The sequence below is a fragment of the Cupressus sempervirens genome, chromosome 8, assembly GCF_028749045.1.
Source record: "Cupressus sempervirens isolate cs-2001-9-10 chromosome 8, ASM2874904v1, whole genome shotgun sequence".
Lineage (NCBI taxonomy): Eukaryota > Viridiplantae > Streptophyta > Pinopsida > Cupressales > Cupressaceae > Cupressus > Cupressus sempervirens.
In genome coordinates, this window is record NC_143125.1 from 606557730 (window position 1) to 606573679 (window position 15950).

Genomic DNA, 15950 nt, shown 5'->3' on the forward strand with positions numbered 1-15950 from the left:
TTCTGGGGAAGCTTAACATTTTTGTATATTGATAACTGATTTATGGTATCTTTTAGAGCTTTTTCATTTTATCTCTTTTCTTCCCTACTTGTACATATAAATGTATTTATTTTAAATTAAAATTATTGTTGAGTGGTCAATATTCAAATGACTTTGACTGTATTTCTATCAAAATTTATTTGTTTCTATTGTTGAATTGGGAACTAGTTGAGGAGAATAATGTTTTAAGTAGGATGACACTAATAATGTAACTATGATCAATGCTATTGTGAAATTATTTTATTATTTTTTTAGACTAAATTGGATATATATATATATATATATATATATATATATATATATATATGGCTTCCTTATTAATATGTGCTTTCTGGTGCATTGATAGTTTTATTGTTGATATTCATATTATTGGTATCATGATTGTTAAGTTTTGTATATTTAAATATTGCTTTATACTAATTTACTCTCTTTCTTAGAGTAAGCATGCTCTCTTCATATCTTTTATGAAAATTTGAAATATTTTTTCTACCAAGAACAATATAATATAAAAGTTGAAAATAGTGAAATCAAAAGAATTTCAAAAATAATCTCTTTATTGTTCCCAGATTTTCCTTTGAATAATATTTGTAAAGGTGAAATAAAAATTTAAAAAACATCCTTTTTTGTGTACCGAATTAGAAAATTGCTCAGAAAACATTATTTTTATCTATCTACTTATTAGACACTTTCACATTATATACAAAACAGCCCCCTAACAAAACGTGGGTTGCATCTGTTAAAAATCTGCACTAAAAAACAGCCCCCTAAAAAATGTGGATTGCATCTCTCAAAAATCTGCACTTGTGATATTCATGATCAAGATTTTAGGCACATCATCATCCACCGTCACAATTTTAGAATAGTAAGTTGTGATATTCATGATCAAGATTTTAGGTTACATCATCATCCACCATCACAATTGTAGAATAGCAAGTTGTAAGCACTTCCGAGCTTGTAAAAGAAGGGAGATTTGTATCGTTCATTTCACCCCACAATACACCATACAATCCTGCTACTATAACCACTGCTCCCACCACACTACAATTCATATGATTACATTAAATCATCTTGCGTGATGTGATTTAAAACTAGGTAAAACAGAAAAAAGTAACAAACCTACCCAAAGAGAGTCTCTGGTAAAGAATAATGGAGTCCATGATTGCTGTTATTATCATCCCCAATGGAACGAATGCTGTACCAAATACAGGCCCCTTTATCTCCATGCACAATCCTTGAAGATAATAAGCAACCCCTGTAACTATGACTCCCTGAAATCATTAAAAACAAATAACATTCCTCTCACTAATTTGTAGATATCACAACACCTCAATAAAAACTAGGTGGTAAGTTCCAATCTGAATACAACTTACAGAATATATAATAGTAACAAGTTTCATGTTGAATCCAACTGCCCAAGCATATGGGTCTGTTTCAATCGGCAAGATGATTGCAATTGACTGAATTGAGCCCATCAAGCATACTAGGGTAACAAGGGAAAGTTGTGCTGGATAACTCTTGAGAACCCAAGCCTGAATTCAACAATTACATAGATTTGAAATGTATTAGAGGAAAAACGTGCATAGGAACATGACATATTTGTGTTATAGGTCTAAAATAATAGTTGTAGTTACTCACCTGAAAAACAAACAAGGAAGCCCAAGAAAGGTTAGATGCAATTAAACACAAGAAACCTTTGAGAATATCATAATTACCATCATCGTCATTATGATTCTTATGTCCTTTGTACAAGGTCATGAACATTGCTCCACTAACACAAATTAGGGTTCCCACTATCTTTGCTTGACTGGTCTTCTCTCGAATTCTTATTTTCTCTATTCTATATCATGCAGCATAATCCAATTTCAAGATTTCGAGACTAATATATAAAGTAGTCTGCATACTATTAACTATAATTACCTGAAGATAAGAGCAATCACAAAAGTAGTAACAGGAAGTAGATTGAGCTTTGTACTTCCAAATGTGGGAGAAGTAAATTTCAAACCCATGTGATACAAAATATTGGTAAGTGGTCTGCAGTAGAAAATATGATTCCATTACAAGACTTGTTAATTATGATAATAATTATGATAAAACAGTTAAGCTGAAGAAACTGAATGAAAACATGGATATTTACCCTAACAGACCGAGAACAAAAATCTGGAAAAAGATGGGAAGAGTGATTCTGGTTTGCAAATTCCTGTGATCCAATTTATTGGGACGAGTTATAAATTAATCAAGTATAACTAAGAAGCAAACAAAAAATTCATTGCTGTAGAAGCAAAATAAATATATACCTTTCAAGAAAATAAGCAAAAGGAGCAAAAACAATAGTGGCAACAATGTTCCTGTACACAGCTAAAACAAAAGGATTCGTTCCCTCATCAAAGAAATCTTGGTAAGTATTGAATTCCCTGCATACCCAAACTGCACGCATGTCATTGCTAGATAAGGATTTGCTTTATCAAACATCTCCATGGCTACTATCACAAGTCTTCAGTCTTGCATTGTGTTTTGTGCTTCCTCACTTCTATGTATATAAATAAATATTTTTTTTTTTTTTTTTTAAATGCGCCTGGTAAACTTTTTAACGTGACTGGTAGCGCTGGCGCGACACGCCCACCGGTACCACCAATGCTCACAAACGGGGGACCTCATCCCCATGAGATTTGAACCTGGATGGCAAGGATAACAACGCAACAACTTAACCATCACAACATGCCACTATTGGCAAAGGGTTTGTGGTAAACCTAGTGTGACTCGAACTGGAGTTGATGCGTAGCACCGGGATCATTAGCCTAACACTACGCCTCACGACTCGCCTTCACACCAACTCGGCTACTCACTCACCCTTAAAAGGGTTTGTGGTAAACCTAGTGTGACTCGAAACAGAGTTGATGCGTAGCACCGGGATCATTAGCCTAACACTACGCCTCACGACTCGCCTTCACACCAACTCGGCTACTCACTCACGATAAAGTTTAGACAATAAATAAATAAATATTTTAGACAATAAAGTTTTCTTTAGTAAGTACAGTATTTTTAGGAGTTATTCCTATAAAACAGTATAAGAATGTTTATTTAGATATCATTAGACTATTAAATACTCTTTAGAATCTATATAATGTCTTTGCATCTTGAATTTTATATCATTACTTAACTAATTTAGATAATAAAGTTTTTTTTAAAGTACGTACATGATTTTTAGGAATAGTTCCTAATCCTATAAAATAGTATAAGAATGTTTATTTACATAGTATTAAACTATTAAGTACTTCTTTAAAATCTATATAAAAATATTTTTCATCTTGAATTTTATAGCATTACTTGTACATAATAATATTTAATATTTAGTCTTTTAATTTTAAATATTAATTTATTTATTTATTTTGAATTATAATAAATAATATAAATTTTGTTTTATATGATTTTTTATATTTTATTTTAGAAATTTGAAGATATTATCAATGTTATTTTTTTTATTAAAAGATTTTATAGTATATTTTATCTTAAATGTGTTTAGTTTTCATGCTTAAGCCTAATGAGATTGGTTGCAAAGAATATTTTATATTCTAAAGTTTTTAAAATTAGAATTTTAAAGAATATTTTAAATATTAAATTTGGTATTTATCAAAAACTAACAGGTATGTACAATTTATCCAAAATCCTCCAAGCAACAAAGTTAGGGTTCCTATTGACAAAAGGCTTCCTCTTTGGATGTCAATTATATGCTATGTGGTGAAACAAGTCACTCATCAACACCATATGTATTATTAATTTTATGGGAATTATCATAACTGTGCTCATATCACCCTCCATTTCCATTTTTATTTAGTCAAAGTGAAATTGTTGTTGATATTGAGATAATTTACAACAAAAATTGTAAGGGTTTCCCATGCACCTTTCCTCCTCAAGTTTTAATGTAAGCATCATAATATCATTTATGTAACATCTGAATTCTACTATATAGGAAATAATTTTTTCTTGCAAGGAAAGTAACTTATCATAACAATATAACTAAATAACCAACTCTGATGTTTTTATGAACATGAAAGGTGGCTTACATTAACTAACAAGAAGGAAGTAACTAACTACATTTCAAATGATTCATAATATAGCTAATTCATTTAGCATCATAGTAAATTGAGTGAAATATAACTAAAACATATTAAAGAAATTACATAATTAACTACAAAACATAGGACTTATACTTTTTGTTCCATATTCCTATTCCATATCTTTCTTCATCTCATTCTCCATGGGTGAAAAAGTACCATCTGAAGTTTTTTACTACCCAACATTGGATCTTTTGATTGTGACATAATAGTCACATGTATAACATCTAGGTTAAAGTAGTATCATCTCATACTTGATCTAAAACCCACAATAGTTGGAGCTAGCCATCCTATGGACATATTTGCAACTAGGTAACCTTAGTAACTAGACATTGCACTACTAATTGATGCATATCACCACTTTGCCCAACGTTTTTAAAAGTACAACCACATTCTATCACCACAAGACTCTTTTAAGGATCTTCTGCCCTGTTAATTAAAATATCCACAACTTTGTGGCTGCATTAATCAAATGAATCACGTGCTATAGAAATCTACACTTCTCATGTCAGAGTTGTTCTTAAACAAGTATCACATTTATACACAACTTGGGCTCAAGAAGTTTTTTTTAACTTAACAAGACTCATGGATAAGGTTTCCCTTCTATACAAAATCAATTTATGACTAAGACAAGGAGTTTTCATTTACTCTTTTTTTACATATTGTAGAATCAAACATTTAATGATGAACCACTAAGTGAATTCAATGTCTAAATTTCCAAATTCAAATAAAGAGATCATTCTTGAGAATCATTAATACAAATGAAAGGATATAATGAATCTTCTTAGATCTTCAATATTTATGCAAAACCTATGAATGAATCCTTCTACCATTTCAATATATAGATATATATGCATGACTACGAATAATCCTTCTACAAAGTAGAAATAAGAATGCATTCCTAAAATGAATATTTGTATCATTCAGTAATATGTATGTACCTCTTTATGAAAGATCTCTCTTCTCATTTCTAAACCATAAATTCAAACCTTCATTTGTATCTTTCCTGACATGCAAGTAAGCGAAAGCTTCTTTTCAATTCTCATATATGATTGCAAATATTCGAATGGATCTTCCTTTCAATTCTCAAATATGAATGCAAGGTTCAAATTCATCTTACAATTAAACAAGTATTATAAAATGTAACTACAATAAGTTTCGATCAATCAACCCACCCATGTAAGAATTATCATGGTTCAAAATGAAACATAAATCAAGTAAAATAAGAAAAATGTATTTCACAATAATATATATAAGTCATAAAAATAAAAATCCTTTTTTAGTGGACTGCAAAGACAAATATCATAAAATATTATAACAAGTATTGAGAGCATATCTAAAGGATTCATGCCTACACAAACAACTTTAAGTTGGATGACTTATGATAGAAACCAAAACCAATACTATACACTTTTTCTCTTTTGAATTCAATACACCAAAACCAAAATGTGGAGCTCTTCCCTCAAAAAGAAAATACAAATGAATGCATAAGAAAGCCAATGTGAATGTAGATGTAGTCAAGGAGTAACGCATGCTTGCTCATGGTGGAAAGAGTGGGTTATTCTTTCTACCCTCAACATCCACCACCAACCACCAAGGAATTAAACAAGACACACTAAATGAATAAAAAAATATTTATCTAATTGAGTAACAAACATGTTGGCAATGTGGCTAGGAGGATATGTAAAGATGATATAGAGTTGTCATTCATGGAAACATATACTTGTTGTGAGAAGGAAAAACATAATAGTAAGTTTTGGATACTTGTCTAAGCACTATTTAGGAAATAGTGAATAGTCCCAATATTTTCTTTAACTCCATTTACTAGAAGCCTTTGAGCTTATGTGTAGTCAAGGGAAGGAAGTACATGATGTAATGAGAACATGGTTAAGAGTGTGGTTAAGAGGTTTAAGAAGATTTGATGTATAGAGACAAAGTTATGGATAGTTTTCCAAATTAGTTTGATAGGGAAACTAAGGTCCTACATAGGCTCAATTTTAAAAAAATAAAATTTACAAAAAATTGAACCCTAAATCACTTTCATGTGCATATGGATTGGGATGAAACTTTGAATTTTCACAATTCAAATATGTGTCCAAATGAGCTCAAACCATCTAAAAGTGCCCTTCTAAAAAGGTAAAACACTCTTTTAGAACCACAAGAGTTAGTAGGAACACAAATTTATATATCTACTATCATCCTATAAAAAAAATCTATTTTTTGATGGATGAGGAGAGAGATTTTTTTTTTTTTTTGATGAATAGTCCTTTTCTATTAATAAATAATATCATAAGTTACAATTCACAAAAAAAGGGCTAGAGGATACAAGATCACCCCACGAGAGTTTACACAATCTCAGCTGGAATCAACAACTATTCATCCAAAAAAAACTTATAAGAAACATCCTCAGGCTACCAAAGCAATGCTAGCCGAGGGTGGTGGTTCATCTCAATTGTGGAATCCCCAATCATATTTGGGATTGGGAGGCGGGCTAGGAACAGTCCAGCCATCAGCAACATCGTCATGGGCCTGAGCTTCATCCTTGTTATCAACTTGTGGTGGCGAGATGGAAAGATCCAAGCGGATGGGCCATTTACCATGTACAATACATCAACCACCAACCAAGGAAGCCACAGGGCCTAGAGACCACCTTGTGCCACCTCAAGGTAGAGAAACCAAGTGGCGACCCCAACCTCCACCACCATGCTAGGAGAGCGGTGATGGGAAGCCTGCAAGTGAGGCGTGTGCAAGCGGTGGCTTGAAGAGCTGCACACCCAGTGGTGGCCCCTTGGCAAAGTAGCGTCAACAAAGACATTGGGTGGAACTCTGGCAATCATACAAAGAGCATTTCCCTAGTGGTTAAGAAGCTCCTCAAAGTGGACCACCTCTAGAGCCACCTTGTTGGCTTGTATCTGCATCATTACATTATTACAAATGCATGCTTTAGTGTACATAGCGATATTTATGTTGAGAAAAGTGCGAGTGAAAATAACAACATTCCTTATTTTCCATAAAGTAAACATTTAATCTTCATCTGAAGGTATGCTAGATCTGAGTAAACTTCTTGGGAAACCTAGGGGAATCACCCAAAATAACCATATGCCAAGAAAAGGGTTCTGGCCGAAAGGGCTAAAAATATCATGAATCCAGTGCCAATACTATTGAGCACATCTACAGAACCAAAAGAGATGCAAAAATGTCTCTGGTTGCCTACAGAAAGGGCATTGCGGATTCGGAACCCCAATATGTTTGAGTTGAGGCCCAAGGGGAAGACCTTGAAAAACCAAACACCAAGCAAAGTGGACAATCTGGAGTTATGTAATGGCATTCTAAATAGTGTCAAAATGCTTTCTCCACTGTGAGAGAGAGAAGATAGCAAATGTCACCGCTAGTTGAGAGTATCCACCATAGGCATATAGGGAGAAAGCTAGTGATATCCCAAACTGGACTTATGGCTAGTGAAGGGAGTAGATGGATACCATTTCCAATTAGTCCACCAAGGACGAACAAACTGAATACCCACCTTATGAAGTAAATGATCTAGAATTGTAGCAATTAACAAATCAAAAGTCTACTAATCTCAATGGGCAAGATGAAACTGAATTTGCATATCTTTCTATGATCTGAGGCTCATAGTGACCCTGGAAAAGAGGTCCTCAAGGGTCTTGATGCCACATTAAAAAAAATGCAAGGTATCCCTTTGGTCTTGATGCTACCCAAGATATCCCTTTGGCCAAGAGGTGAGAGGTTTTATTGGCCAATATTACTCATTTCATTTTCTACAGCTAACCAAGTCAAAAAAGAAAGAAAGAAAGTGCATGTATGTGCTTAGTAAAGAAGACAGAACTTGAGATAATGATAATAGTCAAAAAGAACTAATTTCACTTAAACATTGATGGATATCATTTTTTAACTTTATGAAATGGATACGTTTGAGATGTATCATTATGCACGTTACAAACTAGAATAAGTTGCATTTGTACTTGGTTCATAAAAATTATGAAATGAACGAGCTAGGAATATCGAAGTGTGCATATGAGTTCACTTACGTACTAGAAATTGGCCTGCCGTGATTGTTGTGTGATCAATTGTTAATAACCCTCAAAGTTGGCCTTCTAATAGACTATTATACTATGCAACCAAAAACATGGAATAAATTATGTTATATTTGACCTTAGTAAATAGGCAGAGGAATTGAATGGTGTGTTAAAGTGGAGTTAGGGTTAGATTTCATGGTTAATACACGCTGAAGTGATTTTCTGGTTATGAAAATCAACCAGTTATGAGATGCAGACCTCTAAACTAGGCTACTTGGATTTTCTAGAAACTTGCATAGTGCAGGCTTGTATCAAACCATGATTTTATACTCATCAAATCTGATTGCAAGGGGCTATGAATGGAAAATAGGTTTAGTGATAGGAGTAGAGGTTGTCCCCAAAGCAAATTCTTATGCCAATTACTAGGTTTAAAATTATCAGCTCTTATAGTAGACTACTTAGAATAGTATTTAGTGGGCTACCTAGAAAAGTTTTCAAGATATTCCCAAAGAAAACCCAAACTATAACTGACATAATTCATATAGGCAGTATAATAGCAGTATAAACCTTCGCATAAATGATAAAAGTTATTATAATATCCATCAAAATTTAGTAGTCTATCAATATTTTAGCAGTTGTAATCAAGATCATCACATGGACTTAATTAGAAACAAAAACACTAATGAAACCATGGCCACGAAGGCCCGTACTAGAAAAGAAATAGAAATCCAAAAGATGAGCCATAATTATTTTTCTTCATTCATTCTGAGGCGACCACCATAGTTGCCCAGAAATCCATCAGGAGGTGTAATAGCTCCTTGTATTCCTTTGTATCGTTTATACTTTTTTCATTGCCAACGTACATAAATTGTAGGGAAGTGGCCGAGTTGTGAATCACTTTGATGGAAAAGTGATTGGTATTGTAAAGTTTCATATCCACCTCCACATTCTAGATCATTTTATCGACATTATCCAATCTGTTCTTCAACCCCTCAATCTCGTCCGTAGAGGGTTTAATTATGGCTCTATCCTTCTTCAAAGGGACCTTAGCTCTATCCTTGTTCATAGGAACAATCTTGGAAATAACCAAATCATTGGCGGTGCTCCCTGTAATGTCTTTTAGAGAATCCGGAAGGATAATTCTAAATGTTACTAAGTTTAGTGAGTAATTTTTTTCTTTGAACATGTTTACTTATTTATAAGTTTACTTAAACATAGATGTAAAGTCCTACCATGTTCCCTATCATATTAATTTGTAGTGGTAACATGGAGGATGGGTAATTAAATCATGAGATTGAACCCAAGAATTGTGAAGAGTACAAGGACAAAAAAAAAATATGGACAAACATCTCTAATGAGAAGTTTGTCAAAGGTACAAAGGGGTTTTCATCCTAACCTCTTGAAGAACTTTATCATTTCCTACAATGAAAGGAAGGTAAGAAACGATGGTATTTATTTTGTCATCACAATAGAAATGATCGTGGAAATCACTTGGATTAGTTCAAGGAATATCTCTAGAAGCTGAGAAACTCTAAAGTTAGTTACAAAGAGCATTTTCATCATTTCCTAGACACTGGGGAAATAGCATCTATGTTGCAGAATAATTCCTAAGGAATAGGAGGTCATTATGATAGTGTTGATCAAGTTCATTATACACTCAAGGGTTTATTCCACATGTTTCAAATGCTTAACTATTTAAAAAGCGACTTAAAAGTTTTTCTTCTATTTTTTTAAATTTTCTCATCTATAATTCAATATGTGTCTAAAGATAGAGTGAAAGAAGGTGTTCCTCTATGTTAGGGCATCATCTTGAGGTTGTATAAATCCCATCTTAGCCTTTCTCGCCAAGTGGATTCTAATCACCTCTTGCCTGTTGAGTTGATTAATCCTTGTTTTAGGCCATGTAGGTTCCACAACAAAAACGAAGTGATTTCCCCTACTATTGGTTCTAGTAGGGTTAACTTGTACCATCAAGCCAAGAATAAAGCCTTCCTACTAAAGATCCAAAAGTTAGTCTTCCAAAAAAAAAAATCCTCTATACTGAGAAATCTGAAGAGATCGTGGTGAGGATTTAGTGTCAAATTAGTCAACCAAATCTAGGTGGACCCTTGGGAATTCCATTGCCAACTCCACATCATTGTCTATTTTCCTTGATTCCCCCAAAACCATGTAGTCATCCAGGAGACCCCAAGATTTCTCCTCCTTTTCCCACCAAACACTCAAAATCTACTACTAATTATGACCTTGATGCTATGGGAAATAAAATTGATGAATTATGTGTCTTCCTTAATAGGAAAAAGAAAGTGACTAAGTGGTTCGTTTTCCAACTAGAAATAGTCTGGTGAAAAATAAATAAGAAGGAAGTTCTAGTAGAGGCTGAAAGAAAATTGGAAGACTGGACAAAGGAAAAAGGTTATAACAGTATCTTGGAAGTTGTAAATAACTTTGGGAACAAGTTGAACAATTGTGATATCATAGAAGCAGATTATTCAATTAAAAAGCCAAGTGATCTGAAATAGAAATTCTCAATGCTCTAGCCAATATGAAGGACAACTAGGCTTAGTTGAGTATTCAACTCTAAGATTTGACTTCTTACAACAAAGAGATGCATGATAAGACCAATCAACCAATTAATTCCATCCAGGTTAAGTTGGAGGATAGAAAGATGAAAAGAAAAAAGAGGGAAGACAGTCTGTTGTTGTTGTTTGAAATTTTGTTTACTAGGCCTCCTAAGAAATCTTCTATCCTTGACAAGATTGAGGAACTTAACAAGTAGTTTTTCAGTGTCATGGTGCTAGTCTATTTGTTTGCTAGTATATGTGTGACATGTTTGTCCCTTGTCTTAATTATTTGGTTACTATTTTTTCTATCGGTGTTACATTTTCTTGTTCTATTTAGTTTGGTTTGTAGGATTCACTTCTTGTGAACTTCTTTTTGGCTGTCCACTAGACTTAATGTTAAGTTTTTATTAAAGGTCTAAGCTCTATCCTAATTTATCTAATCAGAACAAAAATGATGTTAGAACTTGCCAAGACTAAGACACCTTAATCCAACCACTTTTTTTTTCATTGTCCACTTCATTGATAACTAAAGGAATGTGAACCAAATCTAATTTTTTGAATTTTTAGCTTGTATTGTAGGTGTGTCATTGCAATGTTATGATGTGATGTGGTGGCAACAAAAATATTGCAAGGCAATGCAAAGTGCATAACAATCCATAAAACTTGAATGAGGGCACACTAATATGAGAAAGATAACAATGAGGATGAAGATGATAGCCAAATTTGAACAAGATAGATAATATCTAGTCATGCATAATAATGTCATTCCTTCTTGCTTGAAAAAGTTGTATTTTCCTAAGATTGTTACAAATTTATGAAAATAAATTTAATCATATATATACATCTTTGTGTGTGTACATATATATGTGTGTGTTTGTGTGTGTGAAAGAGAGTGATCATATTAAACTAAATGATGTCTAATTATGTTCGACTGTTAGTATAGTAAATATAATAGATCATTTTTAGTAGATGTATGTATGTATATGAAACATGTACACACCTGTGTGTGTGTGTGTCTATATATATATATATATACACATGCCAGCCAAAGAAGATTAAGAAAGTCAATATATCAATTTTTTAAATATATCTTCCACTAAAATTTATGAATAAAATAAGAAACAATTCTGAATTACTTCATTATATTTAATTTGGCCAAAGCAAGATTTTAGATTTCTTTTAAAAAATTGCTAAAAGTAAGACTCATTTCATATAAAATACTAAAAAGTAAAACTAAGATAAGAGATTATCTAGAATTATTTATTATATTCAATTTGGAGAAAGCTAGATTTTCCATTTCATTCAGAAAGATAGTAAAAGAATAAATAAGATAGAATACTAAAAGATTATCTAGAATTATTTATTATATTCAATTTGGAGAAAACTAGATTTTCCATTTCATTCAGAAAGATAGTAAAAGAATGAATAAAATAGAATACTCAAAAAAGATAGATACGATAGAGACTATTCAGAATTACTTCATTATATTTAATTTGGAGAAAGCAAATTTTCCACTTCCTTCAAAAAAATTACTAAATGATAGCACTTCTTTCTTATAAAATATCCATAAAATGCACCAAAGATTATGGGATTTAAAAAATTCCCACTTCTTTCTCCAAATTTAGATAAAAATACGTCTGCTTTCGCTGGGTTTTGATATTCAGTGAACATCGTTATTTAATCAAGCATCATTGTTGTTCCGCAATAATGTGTATATCTTTATCCTCTACATCTCCATCCATGATTGCTTCCTCGTGAGTTTGCATAGTGTTCTTCACTTTGCCCCACAAAACAGCGTACAATCCTACAACTATCACAACAGCTCCCAGCACGCTGCAAAGCGTTAAACTAAATTAAAAACATGCAAGCTATGTTATAATACATTTATTCAAATTTAAAATTCTAGGAAAACAAAAGACCTTCCCAAATAGATTCTCTGATGAAGAATAATGGAGTCCATTATAGCTGTAATTATCATGCCCAACGGAAAGAACGCGGTAGCAAAAACAGGCCCCTTTGTCTTCAGACACAACCCTTGAAGATAGTATCCCACGCCTGTAACTATCACTCCCTGAATTCATCGACAGAAAGTTAAGTTAAATTAAAACTATTTAACACATTTAACATAAGAAAATAGTTGTTAGCTTGTGACATTCACAGAAAAAGTTGCTTGATAGAAAACTACTAAACTTACAGAATAAACAGCTGTCAGAAGTTTCATGTCGAATCCAACCGCCCAGGAAGATGGATGTCGTTCAATAGCCCAGGTGATTGCAATTGACTGAACTGAGCCCATCAAGCATACTAGAGTGACAAGGGAGAGTTGTGCAGTATACTTCTTGAGAACCCAGGCCTGCATTCATAATTTGTACAGATTGAAATAAATTAGAGCAGGGTATCCAAAAAGATGAGATATCTTTTGTGGTAGAGAGTTTAGTTAAATGCTTATGTTATTTAATAACATATATTTGTTGGAATTTTAAATCATTTACCGTTGTTCTTGAGTCAAGGGCACACCTACTCTGGCAGGGGAATGACTAGTTTTTTGGTTTTGGATTTCATTCCCAGCTGGATTCTGATGCTGCATTAAATTTTGGTAGGTAATTTTGAATTCAGATTTTTGTATGGGAAAAGTTTGTGGACAGCTGGAAGACGAGAGAAAATGTTTTTCATTCCATTATTCTCTCATACAGTAGTTTCTGCAGCAGCGGACAATTCTGTGCAGCAACATTATTGGTGTTTTGTCTGTTTGAGCAGTGATTGCTCTAGACAATTTTTTGTGAGAGCTGTGAATAGCTCCAGGTTGTATTTATGCAGCTCAAGATTGCTGCGAGTTTAATTACATCAGTATAGTTTTATGTTTTATTATTTTATGAAGTTTGCACATCTCCAGCTGTTTGGTTGTTTGAATTTTTGGTGTCTCCATCCCTCATATTCAGCTGTGCATTTTGTTTATTGAGCAAAACAGAGCAGCAATCTGTGTTATTGCTCTTTCATATATGGGGATTTGTAGATTCTTGATTAAGGAAGTTTCAAAATAGCTAGTATCATCAATTATACACAAGATGCAATGAGTGGTGAGTATTCTATTTATTTTAATATGACATAGGTTCATGTAAACTACTATTCATGAAATATAAGTCAATAAACTGACACAAAAACTATAAAAGTTAAATCAAAATAACAGTATTATAAAACATGAAGAAGTTAAATACCTGAAGAACAAACAACGAAGCCCAGGAAAGGGTCATTGTAATCAGACACAGGCAACCTTTGACCATATCTTGATTATTGGCATTATCCTTTTTCAAGGGGTCATGTGAAGGCCAAGGCGTGGGAACAATTGGTCCTGTGTAGAAGGTCATGAGCATGGCTCCACCCACAGACAGTAGCGTTCCCAGTACTTTTGCTTGACTGTGTACTTCCCTAACTTTTATTCCCTCCATTCTAAGTAATCACACAAATTTTTGTTCTAGTGTGTTAAATATATAATAAAAAGTGACTTAGATAAAATGAAAGCTAAGTCTTTTATTTCTCAGTTCATAAGACAAAATACAATTGATTGTATTTTCTTATAGTTACCTGAAGATGAGAGCAAACACAAAAGTAGTCCCAGGAACGAGGTTAAACAGTGCACTTCCAAAAGTGGGAGAAGTAAAATCCAAACCCAGATAATAAAAGTTGTTACTGAGAGGCCTAAAAATTTCGAAAAACCCTTCCATAAGTATGATAACAAAAGTATGGTTCAAATAAATGAAAAAAATTTCTTTATATTTACCCTAACAGCCCAAGAACGAAAATTTGACAAAATATGGTAAAAGTGATTTTTGTTCGGGAATTCCTGCCATTCAACACATCGGACCAGGTTATAACTCATTCCAATATAACCCAAAATTAGCAATATAAAAATGTAGAAACATAGGTTTATTTAAGAAAATCCCATATACCTTTCAAGAAAAAAAGCGAAAGGAGCAAAAGCTATGGTTGCAAATATGTTCCTGTACACTGCCAAGACATAGCGATTCATTCTGTCACTTAAAGAAATTTTTGTCATTATGGAATTCCCAGCATATGCAAATTGCAATAGCATCATTGCTAAATAAGGCTTCGCTTCATCAAACATCTCCATTGCCTTCAACACAACTACTGTTGTTTTTCGTATTGTCTTTCTTCGATTTTGTCTATAGACCACTAAAAGCAATAGACCTAAGACAAATAGAGATGTAGAACGATAATTATTAATCTCGAAATCAGATTAAGTATAAAATTGCAGCATGATATTCAGCTCATCACTAAAATGTACGTGAAGTACTTTCAAACCCATGTACTGGAAGCTCTGAATATACTTTTCATCTTGATCTGGGTTTGAAAGACATTATAATAATGAATGGACCAGGAGAAGAAATGGTAAAATGGAGGCAACATGTATATCCCAACAAACCCTGTTCAAATATCTTACTGACAATTTGAATTAATGTGATTTTTGGTTGTACTTGTCTGCAAATCCTAAAGACAAAATGAATTTGAGAGGTACCTTTATGCAATTCAAGGAAAATCTAAAACTAACTTATGCCAACAAACACAGTACAACTTACATATAGAATATTGAAATGTGATTTTAGATGGTACCTTTCTTAGCTTGTTAGGATAAAATAGATTAATAATATATCTGTATGACAACATATTTGAAATGTGATTTTCAGCTGTATGTTAATGTAAATTATTAATGCTAAATAGTTTTATCTTTTATCTAGCTGAGAGAACATTTGAAATAGAATTTTGAACGATACCCAAGAACAATTCAAAGAAACAAAATGGATTAATTCTGTATCTGATTTTTTCTTTGCATACCCAAACTGCATGTAGGCCATTGCTTTATGAAACATTTCTATCCATTTGAAACACGATATTTGCTGCAACACACCCAAGCTGCATGTAGGCCATTGCTTTCTAAAACATCTCTATCCATTTGAAACACAGTATTTGCTGCGACACAACCTTTTTCAGGAGAAATCATTGTAATTATGAGTATCTCTAGATACCCAACTGCCTGAACATCACTATCACTCTGCTATGACTAGTCCACTGATTCACTTCAGAACACAATATGTTCATGCTTAAAAAACCACCAATTAAGATAATTATAAAAACATTATCTCCATAAGTATTTCTTTGCAAATATTCATGCCTTCTACTTTATT

The 15950-nt window shown here is 32.9% G+C and overlaps 1 pseudogene; it reads right to left on the reverse strand.

Annotated features, from left to right (window-relative positions):
• Nucleotides 1-929: 929 nt before the first annotated feature.
• On the reverse strand, nucleotides 930-14988 carry LOC149543890 (uncharacterized; annotated as a pseudogene).
• Nucleotides 14989-15950: the final 962 nt, after the last annotated feature.